This window comes from Colias philodice, chromosome 11 (assembly GCF_061535455.1).
Source record: "Colias philodice isolate Cphi_HAF_F1 chromosome 11, ilColPhil1 Martin Lab GWU primary, whole genome shotgun sequence".
Lineage (NCBI taxonomy): Eukaryota > Metazoa > Arthropoda > Insecta > Lepidoptera > Pieridae > Colias > Colias philodice.
In genome coordinates this window covers 610,473-628,586 of record NC_143096.1, presented here as the reverse complement: position 1 = coordinate 628,586, position 18,114 = coordinate 610,473, and the positions used below count along the sequence as shown (strand labels likewise).

At 33.4% G+C, this 18,114-nt stretch overlaps 1 protein-coding gene across 2 annotated transcripts in view; it reads right to left on the bottom strand.

Annotated features, from left to right (window-relative positions):
* Positions 1-13,541, bottom strand: part of vg (transcription factor vestigial) — a 51,552-nt gene extending 38,011 nt beyond the window's left edge. Inside the window, exon 1 of one of the 2 annotated variants that reach the window (XM_089700468.1) lies at positions 13,361-13,541. The gene's annotated coding sequence lies outside the window, so the exon portion shown is untranslated. The other variant, XM_089700469.1, reaches the window with a different exon arrangement.
* Between the last annotated feature and the right edge of the window lie 4,573 nt (positions 13,542-18,114).

The window sequence follows — 18,114 nt, the reverse complement described above, 5'->3', positions numbered from 1 at the left end:
CCACGGTAACATATTATATAGGTATATACGAGGTATAAAGTAGACAGAATAGTAGCTACCTATGTCTGCACGCTGTAGACGAGAGATGGTTTAGTGCCACGATAAGACATACCTACAGATTACAGAGGATGTAATAGATAGATTCGTATAGTATGTATGTACACTATTAAACTAAAACAAACCCTTTATTTATTCAATAAGGCTTTATCCACAGCTTTTTTTAATTAATAAATAACACTTTTTATTCTTTATATTTTTAGCACAGGAAGAGCCGGCAAGAAACTCTACACTTGGTTCATAAAAATTAAAAATCATGTGCATTTTATATTATTTTTTTAATAGGTATTTAGTAAGTTGGTAAGTACACGTTGTAAGTACGATGACATATTCATCGATGGACGACAGATCATTAAGTAATGGACGATGGTATATATCATCTGATGATACGTTTATAAACTTTAGGTAAACTTATAAATTGCAAGAAGTGAGTTCCATTCGCAATTGACCTTTTTAATATACTAGGTACACGTTTTATCATTTTGAAATTGTAATAACAAGATTTTCAAAATATACCAGATGCATATACTTAAATAATTTGGAAAATCCAAAAGTGCACGCCTCATAATTTTTTTTTAATAAATATTTATTAATTATTATTTTTGTTTATTTAATAACAATTAAACCACATCGAATCAGACCCTGAAAAATGAAAGGGTTCTATTCCTGAGCATACTCAAGCGTAAGAGAAAAATAAAACCGGCCAAGTGCGAGTCGGGCTCGCGCACAAAGGGTTCCGTAGCAGCAAATATAATAAATTACAGTTAAATCAACCTATCTCAAAAACTATAAGAGATACTTTGATCAAACCAAAAATCGTTGAAAGAGTTAATTAGCATGCATCACCTCTATTTTTTTTAGAATTTTATACCCCGTAGTTATAAAAATAGAGGGGGGGGGACATACTTTTTACGACTTTGAGAGCTGATATCTCAAAAACCGTTCACTTTAAGAAAAATGTTTTTTAGAAAACTTTATATCATTTTAAAAGACCTTTCCATTGATACCCCACACGGGTATGTACATCGAAAAAAAAAATTTCATCCCTCAGTTACATGTATGGGGGGCCCCACCCCCAATTCTTTTTTTTACTATTTAGTGTCATATTTTTGTAGCGGTTCATACAACACATATTCCCATCAAATTTCATCACTGTAGTACTTATAGTTTCCGAGTAAATCGGCTGTGACAGACGGACAGACGGACAGACGGACAGACGGACATGACGAAACTATAAGGGTTCCGTTTTTGCCATTTTGGCTACGGAACCCTAAAAAAGACTCGATTAGTAAAGTATTTCGGTCGCTATCGTGTTAACAAGAAAAAGGATCCGCACATACAGACACACGGACGTCCAAGACAGAACTTTTTTAAACTGTTTTTTAACTAGTTTAAATAACAAAAATGACATCAAAAATATCATGAACGTTAAAAATAGTGTTTTTTCTTAATATGTGTGTGTATGTATTATCTTACAAGTGCAATGTATGATACATAAAGACATTTTAAGTTTGAAAAATCAGATGTTTTGCGCGAAGTGACAGTAGTACCTACCCACCTCAACGCTTCGCTTATGAGGCGTGCAATAGTTAAAAGATCTTAACACATGTCGTAAAATTAAAATGTTTGAGCTGTCTCAAAATAACGTTGTTTTCATAATGTTTATATAGCTATTTATACGATACGAAGAGACCACAGACATGTATCAAATACATGTCTGTGGAAGAGACAAATAAACTCACTAGAGAAAAAATGGATAAAATAGGGAAATAGGTTAAGTGGGAACTTCCTGTAAAATTGGATTTTACCTACATAGGCAGGTTTATTACTTCTTATACCTAAATTACAAAAGCAAATTTGTTGTAGGTACATGGTTATCTCAAGTGATAAATTGATTTGTATAGGTATTTAAGGTAGGTAAGAAATAAAAAATATACCTAGGCTATAATTACGGAGAAGTAGGTAATAAAGTTTTCTGATTTCAATATTGATTCAATAGTTAATTTATTTTTGTTACAAATGAACCAAGATATTTTACACTTCATAATACATATTAGCATTTATACTATGGTATAAGTAACTATACCTAGAGCTTTTTAATTTTTTTTAATACATATCATAATGTTAGTCATTTTCGTTGAGAATACAATAGGGAAAGGAGGAAATCAAAAGAAGATGGATCTTTCAGTATATAGATATGTATATAAATATATACATATGTCATTATTTGTAAAATTTCATGGGCTGGAATTTTATCATTTCAGTCATCATCTCGATACAGAAAATTGGGAGCGCCGTTCGTTAAATGCGTTGAAAACCGGGTCAACTCTATAATATACTAAAAATGAAACTTTTGAAGAGAATATAAATTTGTATTTTCTGTAGATATTTTGTGTACATATACAAAAGCGCTTCTTAACGAAGTCTAGTTGAATATTCCCCGTATAGGTAATACATTCCCGTGCAAATCATAAAATAAAACAATGCAATTAGTTGATAAAGAAGCACATATTATACCTATACAAATTATATAAAAGAAGGTCCGCCCGCCGCCCGGTAGTTAAAAGTTCGACCTTCTAATTCTACCCACGGGCGCCGTATTACGAGTTACGACCTCTTATTCCCAGTCAGTTTACGCCGTAAATTGAACTGACTGGCAAATTCACATAATAACATAATGCATATTCACATAATAACATAATGCATACCATTGCGTTAATAATATGAATTTGCCAGTCAGTTCAATTCACGGCGTAATCTGTCTGGAAATAAGAAGTCATAATACGGCCCCAGATCAGCGCTTCACAGCATGCATCGTGATGTTAACATACGGTCTACAAATCTGTGTCAAATTATTGATACGACTATTAAGGCGTGAATCGGGTAGAATGACCTTTTAATACCGAAAATTAACTCTAGTTATAACCGTTTTTCTTCTTAGATTCTTAATGTACATATCTAAAAAAAATGAATATTAAAGTTTCGAATATGATAAAGGACATGGTTGTTTTAATTTGTATATTTTACAATCAGGTTTTTTGGAAAAAAATCATGAACTGAGGTAGATTTTTGGACTTTAAACCAAAACGCTAAGTCAATATAACGTCAATTATTGTAGTATTTTTACAGTGTGTTTATGAAATTGAAACACAGGGCATGGTTGTTTTAAATTTTGATTCCATACCCAAATATCATTTTAAATAATTTTTATACGTACTTTTACTACGGTAGATTCGCGCCGGTCCCCCGATCCCGCCTTGTAAATCGTCGTCAAGGTCGCTAGCCCCTATTAACGCCTTAAGAAAGGATTATAATATAGGTAGGTACCTACATCCATTAACCAACTTCAAAAAATGGATGAGTGATTGGTGAGACTTCTAAATTCGACCGCAGACCGTACCTAGGATATCAATATTGGTAGGTATGTAACATATTTTCATCTAAGTTTATGTGTTATTCCTAATTATTGGAAATGGTATCATGGTAATAGAAAAATAGGATCTAAAATTTTTTACCTGGGTAGGCTAAAATTACAATAAAATTAAGGCGAAGTCGGTGTTTAATATCCTTTGTTTGTTAAAAATAATTTATTAAAGTCAATATTTATTTTGGGTCTTTATAAAGCTTTATGGAAGGTTTTATGGTCTGGAGGACATGCGTGTTTTTGAGTTGACTCATAAAATTTTAATACGCACTTATATAATGTGTGACACTAAATTTTGTGCAACCGAAAACAATCAAAGTCGTGAGATATAATGCACTTAACATTTTATGAGACTGATCTTCGAAAATATATTTTCACGATTCGACAATTTATGGCATCAATTTCCGGTTGAATGATTTTCAACGATGTGATTATAAATTATCATTAAATACCTATAGGTATAGTATAGTATATATATATATATATATATATATATATACGACATCTATATAATTTTTATACTTTTCATAGTTAGCTCTTAATATTCTCTACAAAATTATAAAGCAAGTAGGTATATATACATCCAAATTCCAAACCCTTCAGAAACCAGCGTCAATAAATAACCCAACACTGTTGTATTATTTAAACACGATTATCATATTACATAATTATTATCTAGTTTGGTATTCAGCCGTTAAAATCCGTGGGGACATAGGGATAAGGGTTTTACATTATGTAGAGATATTTAGTAGCTAAAGTTTTATTGATATCAAACTACTCATTTTCAGCTCTAAGCATTTTCATCACTTCTGAAAATTCATTACATTTTCTTACCTAAGTTTAATTATTATTGAGGTAACTATTGTTATTGGTATTCTATTACGAAACGATATTATATTATGTTTACATTTTTACCGATTACAATTCATCGTATTATCATGAAAGTATAGTTTCAGGAAACTTTAATACATACATATTATGTAGGTACCTACCTACAATAAAAATAATATGACACATTAATTTTGTTACTACACTAACTAGCATTTTAAACTAACAATTTATTTTTTCAATAAATTGATTTAATTCGCACAAGCGTGCAGTAAATAAGGTTTTCTATAGGCTTGTGTCTTGGAAGCGAGTTATTTAAACTGGTTCCAGTCGAAGCAAGTCATCGCGGTACAAACGGACAGTGTTGACAAACAGTAGCTTGTTACATGTATTAGTTGCTAATGATCGAAGCAGATTTAGGGGGGATACCTACTCTAACGAACCAAACGAAACGAACTACCTATAGTTAGTATAGTATGTACTACTTACTATAGCTAGCTACTATAGGTACCTAGTTAATTTTTTTCTTATTTTTGAGTATTTTAAGCTGCTGCTGCTGCAGGGTGGCCGGGTGGCAATCTATACTAATATTATAAAGCTCAAATCAAATCAAATCATTTATTTGCAATCAAACATGGTAACAACACAACAAACAACTTACATAATATAATAACTATATTATGTGGTACCTACATTTATTGTCACATTTGGAACATCCTATGCTAGGAAAAAAACCTGTGTTAGGTATAGGATACATTCATCCGTCCTTTGTTACAATTAACATAAGAATTAATTACTAAGGGTGAAACCGCGGGGTGCAGCTAGTAAAGATATATAGGTTTACATTAAAAACATACCTAAGTATTTAAATAATTATGTAAACATATAGGTATTCGTATTGATACCGCATTTCAACATGTAGGTATTCTGTATCTAGGGACATCTGTTCTATGTTGTTTTTATTTTATTCCTTGTAATAAACATAACTATTATCTCGTAGAAATAATGAAGATGTTAATTGTAAACGATTTTGCAATACAAATGCCGGTTTTCTTACTATGATAGTCATATCGTATTCATGTCCAAGTAGTGTTTTCAATGTAATTAGATGTATTGAGTGGGTAGTCATTTTTTTGGAACCCATTCGTCCATAATTATTACATTTGTAACCTCTAAATAAATATGTAGTAGGTACGAAACTACATACCTAGGAACTTATGGGTTTTTAAGAGAGCAGGAATTTGTTTCCATTTAATAGTAGGTACTACCAGATAGGTAATATCTACCAATGAAAAAATAATTATCTTAATTTTTGGAAAAAAAGGCAATACCTAAATAGGGAAGAATAGGTACGGTAGGTAGGTAGGTATCTACCTATATACAAAGTAAAACCAACAATACTTAAAATGATAGGTACTATTTCTAATTTTATTTAGGTATGAACATTTCGATTTGCATCTAAATTATGTTTATACCTAAAAGGTACCTTAGATATGAACTGTATTATAAACTCTTTTTCCTTGCTAATTCGTAGAAATACTAACTAATGAATAATCAATAGGAGAACATACCTATCTATCTAAACAACTATTTTTTTAGATTGTTGGTACAGGTTACATTACATAAGACATGCGACAAAAATATAATCAGGCTTCATTCATACATTGTTTATTTAAGTAGGGTAATTGCGCTGGTTTGCCGTCCAGTTTCGGTTTTCGTCCATTTGACTGACCTGCTACAATCACGTGCATAAAACTTGAATACAAACCTACCTTCCCGCGCAAGTTTGCACTTTTTACGGTCCTTAATGTGTAAGCAACAGTACTATCAACATGAAAATTTGATTTGACAAGAAGAGAGTTCAAAAAATTAACGTAAAAGTGGCCGCTTCCCATCCGTGCCTTGCAGATGTCATCGCGCGAGAGAAAAATTTGCCGGCGAGAAAAGTTCATGGTGAGTTAAATCACTGTTTTAGCTAGTTTACGTAATTTTTTTGGTACGAATGTTTAGTTATAAGCCTATTAAACGCAATTAGAAGTGTTTATCATACTTTTTTTATAATACTCTTCGAAAAATTAAGTGGACGGATACTAGGTTACCAAATTCTCAAAATATTTGGTTTTCGTCCAAGTGGACGAAAACTCAAACAGCTACGTGAATATTTGTTAGGTTCTTTTTACTGTATCGGACCTTTAAAATACTGAGTAGTTTCTCCCGAAGTGATCTTTATTGCTATTAGTTTAGAATTTTTTGGTTTCCGTCCACTGCTTTGTTAGTGCTGCCAAAATAAAAAAATATTTAAAGAAGTGGACGAAAACTAAATTTAGCTTTAAACGTTTTAGTTTTCGTCCATGAATGAGTATTGGAGTGGACAAAAATTAAAAATAGCTATTCTTTTGCATTACTTTTCGTCTTTTTTACGTATTGAAAAGTTTTCTATTCAGTATATTCCTTATAAATAATTGGTGAGGGCCAGAGTGTTGTAGGTACCTAATATTGTCATTCATTCAGTCATGTATCATTCTCCTTATGTGAAGTAGAGTCAATTATTCGTAGCATAAATGGGGGTAGGTCAGACATAATACACTGTATTTTTCTTGATTATCATTCACTTGAGTATCATCTTTTATTCTAGGTCTGTTTTGCCAATACAATATTTTTTTATTCTACTTACTCAACGTATCCTAAGAAAGATCTTATTGTTTTTAGATGGCCTTGAAGGAGTCTAAGAAAGCTAGAAAAAAAACGCTACGTACACTGAAGAATCTTTAATAAAGGCATCAGTAAGACAATAATGCATAGTTCAGTAAGGTATAGTATAGTTTATTTTAGTAGCTAAAACGTATTATTATGGCTGTGTTTAATATAGTACGTTTCATTTGATAAACAAAGTATTAGAATGAATATTTCTGTTTTTTGATGTAATTTCTCAGTCCTGTAATTATTACTTTATTCATTTACATTGTAAGTAACGCATTCATTTCTTTATTACGAATTATTAAACAGTCATCACTAACGCATATAAAGACTGCCAAGTGCTACATAGATCTCAGTGTTGACTAGTTATATTGATTATTATTAGTAAAACTAAACCTGTAAGGTAGTGAGAAATTGTGATGTTGATTAAATAAAAGTATAATAAAAGTACCTGTAATTGGTTTTTAACTTAATAGTTGACCTACCCTCCTTTTTCTACACGGTGGTCGAAAACTAGCTTACACTAGGACGAAAACCAGTTTTTTTGGACGAAAACTAGCATTTACCCTACTTTTGCAGAAAATAATTTAAATAAAAAGATACGTCAAAATGATTTATTTTCACTTAATATTATCTTAAAGAAGACTATATAAGGACTAAATAAAAATATTATATGTTTAAGGAAGGGTGCTCCAAAATATTTATTTCGCATCACAAAGTTGGCAACTCCCATAACTGGACGAAAACCAGCGCAATGACCCTATATTTTACCGGGATTATAGATTACTAATTATGTGTAATTTTTGTCACATAGTACCTACCTACTCTACGTGTACCTGCCGTATAGAGTACAGTACCTACCTAGCATTACTGCATTACATAGTAATAGGTACCTACTCTTAAGATTAAGTTTACAATAATTCTAAAATTATTAAAAGTAATTGTACCATAATGGCGTTAAATTTTAAAACAATAGGTACTTTCTTATTAAACACGTAGGCACAATATAGGAATACACCCAACGTGCCATAACAATAATAATTTATTTAAAAGCTTACATGTGGATTTTCATTAATTAAACTGTAGGAAAGTTATAACCGAAGTTAACTCCTCTTCATTATTCAACTTTATGAAGTTACACATACAGTAATTAGTGTATTAAGATAAGTTTATACAATTGGAACCTGGATTTGAAACAAAGATAAGATTTTCAATAATAATTTATTTTTTTACCAAATAAAATAGAGTCGAATTGAGAACTTCGTCCTTTTTTGGCTAAGAAGACTCTAAGCAAAGAAAACTTTAAACTACATTTTATATAAGTGATTTAACGGTATAGATTACCTACCTATGATTAATTTTATCATAAAATAGCGGAAGAATCGACGCGCACCTTAGATATTATCTAGTATTGTGATATTTTTTATAAGTATGTATTAATTATTAAAATAGTGTGATGGTACATAGGTAGGTACTCAAAACACTACATTTATTTCAAAATTATTTAATGTTCTGTAATTGTGATTATTTTATGCTACAGAAATTCTTTAATCTAGTCAATGAAATTCGTCTTTCCTTCCTCTTTTAATCAAGTTGAATTATTCTGATTTAAATTTGAATTAATGCTAGGTATAATCTAGTAGATTTATCTGAAACATTTCTGACAAGCTCAAAGCTATTACCTAAATATGTACCTACTTTAACTAATTGAATTTAATTGTATAATTCATCTAATTATTATAAAGATTTGCTTCAGAATTAAAAGATTCACGTTTATCTCAATTACGGTTAGTTAAGACTTAAATGGTAGGTATAACTACCTGTAGGTACTATTAACTATAAAAGGCTTATTACACTACCCGATATGAAGGGCCCTGCATCTAGGGTGGACGTGTTCCCTAGTTAGTGTGGCGCTTATTACACTTCTCTGCGAATTGGGCCCTAACTCAGTTTATACGCGAATGTCTAGAGAGATAAACGTATTGTTGCATTTTACATTATGCCGCCGTCAGTATCGAAACTTCAAAAAGTTGCTGTAGCAGTGGCAACCGTTGACGCAATAACAAATATTAAAAAAAGAAGAGAAAGATCTGGGTGAAAGAGTATTTGCGGTTACGTGAAAAGCTTTCAAATATGCAAATACTAAGCGTGCTTGAACCGGGAGTTTTAATGAATTAATTAGAGTAGGTGCAGAACAATTTGAACACTTGTTGAGTTTTAAAACAATTAAATAAACAATTGATTTAAACAATTTATTTATTTGTTAACATGGCGGTGTGATCACAAACATTTGGAACTTCCCTTTTAAGTTATATAAACCTGTAGTAGGGAAGTTTGGTGACACCTTACATACAAAAGCAGCCACTCCACGCACTAGTCGCGCGGCAACTGAGCTCCCTAACCGCCCTAAACGTTATTACATTACCCAATCTGCAGGGCGCTTAGGGAGCTAGGCAGATCGGGCAGACCCGATCGCCCTAAATCGGGACACTAACTCCCTAAGTCTTATTACACCACTCTTAGTTAGGGTTAGGGTCCCTAAAAATTGGGTGGTCTAATAAGCCTTTTAGGTATGTGGTATAGAATACCTACTTAATAATTTAAATACATATTTAGTACTTTGCTTCTCATGTACCTACCTAGGTAACTTATTATTCTTTAATTAGCACTCAATAAATTGTTATTCGATTTTACGCGGTTCTCGCTATTTATCTTGTATTATGTACCTAAGTACCTACTTATCTCTGTACCAAATTTGTACTGGGGTCGTATTGTGAGTTGTGACCTCTTAAGTCTTAACCATCCATGGTTTTTGCAATCATAATATGAATTTGACAGTCCAATCAATTCACGGCGTAGGCGTAGGTACCTAGATCTGTTTGGAAATAAGAGGTCATAATACGGCCCCAGGTGAGATCAGCCATTTGTGCGTGAAAAAGCAACAAGCAGATGACTGCTTGTTAAAGTTTATAAAAATGTACATAGGTGGGTATGAACCTACCTATGTACATTTTTATAAACTTTCCTGTTTATGATACCTAGGTAGGTACCTACTTATATATTGCAATTAAAAAAGTTTTGAATTATTTTTAATAAAAAAAATAAGTAGGGAAGTACCTATCACTATAATATATCTTAATATAGGTACCTACTATTAAAAAGACGAAAGTTTGTATGGATGTATGGATGTTTGTTACTCTTTCACGTAAAAACTTCTGAATCGATTACAATGAAATTTAGCACACAATATATAGAGGGTAACTTGGATTAACACATAGGATAGGTTTTATCCCGGAAATCCCACGGGAACGGGAACTATGCGGGTTTTCCTTTGAAAACGCGGGCGAAGCCGCGGGCGGAAATCTAGTTAGGTATATTATAAAGGCGAAAGTTTGTAAGTATGGATGTATGGATGTTTGTTAAGTACTCTTTCACGTAAAAACTACTGAATGTATTTGAATGAAACTTTACCACACTACCTATAGCTTATACATCAGAATAACACATAGGATAGGTTTTATCCCGGAAATCCCACAGGAACGGGAACTATGCGGGTTTTCCTTTGAAAACGCGGGCGAAGCCGCGGGCGGAAATTTAGTAAATTATAATACCTACCTATTTTTAAACCATGCTCGTTAAAAAGTAATCACCTACCTATATGCGAAAAATAATGCAATAGAAATAACAAAATAACCTAGGTAGGTACCTAGTTAGCCAAATTTGTTTTAGTTACCTACTGTTAATAAATTGAACAGCAATAATACTGGTCACAGTCACACTATGCCTAAAGCTAGATAGGTATTATTGAGATATCCCTGTGAGATATCCAGATTGATATAGATATCCTAATATATATAGAAACGACACTTGGTTATTTGAAATAGATCTAACACTAGACTGTTAAGGAAGTCACTGACCTTTTTTGTTGGAAATAATTTCTATATGTAATTATTTTAATTAATAATGCCCTTTACGTCAAGTCATTAAGAGCCCAATGTTGTGGTTTCCACGTTTCTGGAATTGAACTGTTACAATTTTAGATTAATCCTTAGTATAAAAATAGATAGGTATTAGGTACCTAGGTACCTACCTATTACAAAGTAAGAAACTGTGTTTGTTTGTCCTTCTTTTAGTTCGTAACGGAGTGAGGAGGCTTTGAGGCTTAATCACTAAATAGTATAAAACAAAGTCGCTTTCCCTGTCCCTATGTCCCTATGTCCCTATGTCCCTTTGTACGCTTAAATCTTTGAAAGTACGCAACGGATTTTGATGCGGTTTTTTTTAATAGATAGAGTGATTCAAGAGGAAGGTTTATATGTATAATAACATCCATTAAATAGTGGAGAAGTACTGTTATTTTTGAGGTTTCTAATGTGATGTCGTAAAAAATTACATTTTTTCCGCTTACATTGCAAACGCAGGCTGAACCCTACGAGTTTTATCAAAATAATGTACTAAGTATTATGCACATTGAAAAGGTCTACAGAAAAGTCCGCGATGGTATATGTCTATCTCTTATGGATAACCCACAATAACTTTTTTTTTGTCATTTAATTTTTACGACAAATAATGGCTAATTTTCGATGCGATTTTAACCAATACAGCATTAATCCTTAACCAATTAAATACCTTCAATACATTGTTCATTTAATATAGATCTATATGGCCCTTTACACCGTATGATTTAAGTGAATCTTTTCGAAGATATTACAGATTTCAAAATTGCGGGACGTAGCGTTTGCGGCGGTACAGGCCGTTCGCCCGGCTATCTATTTTATAGCCGTGCGAAGCCGGAGCGGGCCGCTATGTTTTTTATATACAACGTTCACAGTTTTTCTGTAGTGTATTTAGTATCAGCATTGCACCCGTGCGAAGCCGGGGCGGGTCGCTAGTATTATCTATATGAACCTTTGCACAGCTGCAGCGCGACGGCAAATCATCGCAGTTGTAGACAGCTCCTCGAGTTCTTTTACCACGCGAGCGAAGCCGCGGGCGGAAAGGTAGTATGTATCTACATACCGATATAATATGTCCCTAATGAAAACTCTTCTTTTAACGGATTAGTTAAGATCTTATAAAAAAAAACGGAGCCAAAGCTTTCCCGGTCCCTTACCAGATTCATCAATCATCCCGCCTAGGTCCGGTAGTTAGGTAGGTACCTACCTATGACTCTTGTAGGTTGATACAAGTATAAAAGTATCATCTAGGTAGGTACCTACGAATGACTAGGTAAATATGTACATGAATAATAGAACCTAATCGTTTCAATCTATCAATACACATTCATCAACCTAGTAAAATAGCAGATAGGTTACTTAGGGCCGATTTTTCAATGCTTGGTTAAAACTTATCCGTCCATTAAAATATTACACAATAATATTAAAATGTCACGTAGATTAACTGTCAAATACGGGCAATTAGAAATTTATTATTTAGAATACGTTTTTAAAATGTTAGTTTTATCGATTCGACGAATAAGTTTTAACCAAGGATTGAAAAATCAGCCCTTACATACCTACCTAGAGGTAGGTATTAGAATTATTTAAGTATGTATAATATGTATTATGATTTTCAATTTTGTATCTATATCTATTTTATTTACCTATCTATGAATCGAATATCATTTTAAACGTTACAGAGAACAACATCAAAAGTTTTTAGTCACTTGATTGGGTACTTATTTTAAAAATAGAAAATACCTAAGTATGATACAAATTTAAAATTAATGGACACGTACTACCATTATTACCGTAATAATAATGATTAGGTATAGGTTAGCCTTTACTATCGTAAAATTATTGCTTTGTTACCGCTTCTTTCAGTACCTGAATTGATTTGAAAGATATTCCAAATCTATAGGTTAATATATGTAGGTATTTACCTAACATTTCAAATTTAGGTATATGTAATCATAAATTTGGGATTTTAACTGTAAACTGTAAAGGTACCTACCTACTACCTAATCAACTTTTTGTTAACAAAAACAATTCAAGTTTACATGAATAACACAAAATCATTTTTATTTATTTATAGATTGGTTACCTATGCTTTCTGTGAATCACGTATGTTGCAAGTAGGCGCCAAACTTGGTAAAACCCAGACCAATCAATAAAAAAGAATTCCGAGTTCCAACAGCTGTCTTTTTAGTTTATTTACGTAGGTATACAATTTGTTAGAGAAGTATAAATTTGAATGTCGTTAAACCTCTGCACAAGACTTACCGATACCTGCTCATACAACTTATAAATTCCGATAAGAATCCGATAGGCGCTGATTTATATTTTCGGCATGTTATTATTCACGGCCGATAGGATCTCGAGCGGGCCGCTAATAGCGACTCGCACGTGTAATTACCTTCGTATCTGTGTAACGGTCACTCAGTATCACAAGTATCACTCACTACACTGCACTGGGGTCAGCGGTCAACGGTCGGAGGGCACTGTAACACGCGCGGTGTCGGTCGGCTCGCGAAGCACGGAGCATTCACGCGAAGAATGCGTTCAAGGCGGCGCGCCGCGCGATACTGGCGCGGCGGGGCGAGGCGGCGAGGCGGCGGCGCGCATTGGCCGGCCCGGCCCACCGCTCGCCCCGCCCCGCGCCCTCCCTGCCCCCCGCGCACCTCGCCCCGCACCCCTCTCGATAACATCGCGCGCTTTTTGTCGCGCGTTTATCGGACCTCTGCCGCCGTTTGATGACGGATAGTATAATTGGCCATTTGCGTCTAATAAATGTAATAAATTTCGAATTGCCCTCAATGAAAGACGATTGTGACGCTGGATAATGTTTTATGAATGCTGTCATGGATGTATTGACTTTTATATTCTTGAACAATACAGCTATGAGGCGTATGCCGACTTATGGTTTTAGAATTGTTCTTTTTTTTTCGTAGGTAGGTATGTAGGTAGGTACCTAAGATTTACAAAGGTTATTAATTTTTAATACGGTCGATCTTATCTTTGCATTTTATACTTAGTTAAGCACTGTGTAGTTTTTCTTATGACGTTAATAATAGTTAGGTACCTACAACAACTATAAGATCCTACTGTACCTAAATACCTAGGTATAGGTACCTAGGTAATTAATCCAGTCAATTTGAAATTATTATTTTTTAACCGACTTCAAAAAAAGGAGGAGGTTCTCAATTCGACGGTATTTTTTTTTTTGTATATTTGTTACACGATTACTCCGGCAATTATAAACCGATTTGAATAATTCTTTTTTTATTTGGTAGGTCATACGTCAGAGGTGGTCCCATTGTCACCAGGTCAGGATCTGATGATGGGATCCTGGGGAAATCGAGGGAAACCCTCAAATTTTGTAGGCATATACACTGTTTATCAGAAATTATCTTAATCTATATAGATTTTTGCATCTAATGGTCACCATCTGATGTTGCTGAGCTGATGATGAAGCTGATGATGAATGGTTTAGGAGTATGGGATCTCTGTAACAAAATTATGTAATACCATCGAATTTTAATGTGTTTGAGTCTTAGGGCTTCCGCACACGGGCCACCGGCCACCGGCCACGAAACGCCGCCACCGGCATAATATTTCCTGCACTTTTCATACATTTTATATGGACTCGCCGCACACGGTTTACGCCTGTGGCGGCCACACGCTACACGTTCTAGCTTCTCGTGGCGGCGTTTGTGGCTGTGGCCCGTGGCTCGTGTACGGCGACGGTAATTCATAAGGACTCCGATCCTATGTGGTATTCAGGGTCTGATGATGGAGACGGTAAATAGCCATGGGAACTCTGTAATAAAATAAAGCAATTCCGCCGTGTTTGTGCTCATTTGATTCGTCTCGACTAGGAGCTTCATGCTAGTCGATTTTTAACCAACATCAAAAAAGGAGGGTTTTTGATTCGACAGTATGTTTTCTTTTTGTATGTTTGATACGCGATCATTCCGCCAATTTTGACAATCGTACATTTTGTTTGTCCACGGCACCTAGCCCCTAGGATACACGGATACGATAAACATTTTTAGAGTTGGGCTGTGAGTGTGAGCGTTTATTTATGACCGTTAATTTTTAGAAAAAAAAAACAAAAACCGACTTCAAGACTATACCTACCTATATACACTAACTTTCCACTTAAAAATTAAAAATAAAGTTAATTTTTAGAAAAAAAACAAAAACCGACTTCAAGACTATACCTATACTTACTATATTATGTACAAATTTAAACTAAAAAGTAGAAAATAAAATAATATTCAATAATAATAATGATATTAATTTTTTATTTTAATTACTTTAAACTTTCAACGAAAAGGTTTCCTAAGTTATTTTTGAAGTCGGTGCCAACCAAAACAAAAATATCCTTAATAAAAAAATAATAACCTAATAATTAATTACACTATTTATTATATTAATTACCTTAACTTTTACTAGAGAACAGAAAATCGCACGTAAGCTTACTTATAAATTGCAAAGAAGCGCATCAAAATTTTTATGCACAACCGTCAACGATGTCTGCCCTCGCGCGCAGCCGCGTCGTGCCACCGTACATTCCATTTGTTGCTGCCTTTGCATCAATTAAACTGTTCTTGGGCGGCACCGACTTCAAAAATAACTTAGGAAACCTTTTCGTTGAAAGTTTAAAGTAATTAAAATAAAAAATTAATATCATTATTATTATTGAATATTATTTTATTTTCTACTTTTCAGTTTAAATTTGTACATAATATAGTATAGGTATAGTCTTGAAGTCGGTTTTTGTTTTTTTTCTAAAAATTAACTTTATTAGCTTTTGGTATCTAGATACCTATTTAACATCTTCAAACTCCGGCTCGTGGTACGAATAATTTAAATAGATAGGTACCTACCTGAATTTATATTTTTGGTTTTATGGCATTCAAATGCTTTATAAATATAAATTTATAAAGAATAGAAAAAATTCGATCACGAGGCGGGACTCGAACCCGCATCCTTTCGCGCCATTCCGGGGCGGATGCCTGACCAACTCAGCCACTCGTGACCCGCCAGAGCAATCGAATTTATTCTATTCTTTTCAAAGGATGCGGGTTCGAGTCCCGCCTCGTGATCGAATTTTTTCTATTCTTTATAAATTTATATTTATAAAGCATTTGAAATTTGAATGCCATAAAACCAAAAATATAAATTCAACAAAAAAGGTCGTGTTCCATCGTTACAATATTGTATTCACTGAAAAGTGCTTCATATTGGTTGAAATGGCTGTTAATCATCTCAATAGATGGCGCGCGGTGTGTCCCCCCAGACACATAAAACTGAAAGAATAGAATAAATTCGATTGCTCTGGCGGGTCACGACTCACGAGTGGCTGAGTTGGTCAGGCATCCGCCCCGGAATGTGGCATGGCATTCGCCCCGTTTTTACGGATAGTGACGATAATATACCTAGGTATTGCTACACGATATTATGATGAACATTTAGAACACCATTTTAAATTTTTAAAGTGAAACTTTTATTACATCGTCTCAAACTTTTTGGTCTGTGTAGCGCATGTCGCGTGTAGCGCGGCTGCCGAGTAGGTATACCTACGGCAGCCGACCGTCACGCGACATGCGCTACACAAAGCAGTGTTCGGAACCGTTCGAACAGTTTCACTTTTACCGTGGTTTCATAAAACCACACAACATTTTTTTATATTAGTAATGAAACACACACGACATCGGTATTGCACTCACATATTGTGGTTTGTTCTTTTTTACATTGAAATGTATACATTTTAACCTAATATTTTTTTGTTTTACGTATTTCAGCTTTCCAAAAAATGAAGTAAAAAGAAATATATGTGCCGTGCCTATCAAGGGTAAAATTACTGAGGATTACGACCCAGAAAAAAAATACTGCTATAAACAGTTTTTATTTGATGTTTTTGGCTTGAAGTTGACCCGTCAAAGCAACGCGTTTAAAAAGAAGATCTGAGTAACTTACAATTTGGGTATAGGTCTACCAGAATCTGATGGCATATTTATATTTAAGAAATAAAAGATTTTTATGTGGCAACTTATTTGACAACTACCTATGAAATTGGATGTCAAATTATTTTTCTTTTTTGCAGTTGATGAATAATTTTTAAGATTTTGTCTAAAAAATCTTCGAAAATGTCGAAAAAGCCGCTGCGATCACAAGCAAGAGGTGTTGTTTATAATGCGTATAGAAAAACATTCGATGAAGAAGGGTCAAACACATCACAATTTTCAATTTTGAAGATTTTATTGGTAAATTGGACTTACCCGTTTTGATACTATATATTAAAAAAATATTATATATGTAGGTAACTATAATATTGTTTGTTGATTAGAATATAATTTTATGAAAACTTATTACAGGAGTTTCCAATACGGCTATTCGTCAAGTCCAAGCTGTCCAAGTCAATTTTATAATGTGTGTCTGTTAATACTTACGAAAATAAACATAATTTTATTTTATTTTTATTTTATTTTATAAAAAATTATAAGCAGTTTTGATCTACATTATCATTATATCGATATTTTCACATGGCATACTGGTAATGAATATACAAAATATATAGGTATGTGTAAATAATAATATGTATTACCCGTATAAAAGTAATTTGTATAATTGTATATTATACATGTAAGTATGTACCTACGTAATATTAAGTGGATATCTCATTATTAAGTACAGTATTGTCCACTTATGTAATGTGAGTAATGATATTGAGGACAAAATAAAAAATAAGCAGTATCAAGATCGTTCAGTCCATTTTCCCTAGGGTTGCACACTCAAAATTTCGATTTCCCTAATTGCCATCAGATTCTGGTTTACCTATAAACAGCATCTGATGCAAAACACAACTTTCCTCTATTTACAAAGGATGTTAATGATGTATATCGGTTAATATCCAAGCTTTGTAGCCAAAAGTTATCAAGCGTTATTTAAAACTATCATTCTCTACCAATTAAAATTGTATGTCGTATAAAGGTGATAATTCTTGTAAGTTGACCAGTAATTATAATAAAATACTGCTAAAAATATATGTCGTTATTATTTATAGACCATGATTTTTAGTTTTTTCTATTTCGAAAAATCCTGAATATACAAACCAGTGTGGTCACCCACAGAAAGAGACAAAAAACAACACTGACGTCATTC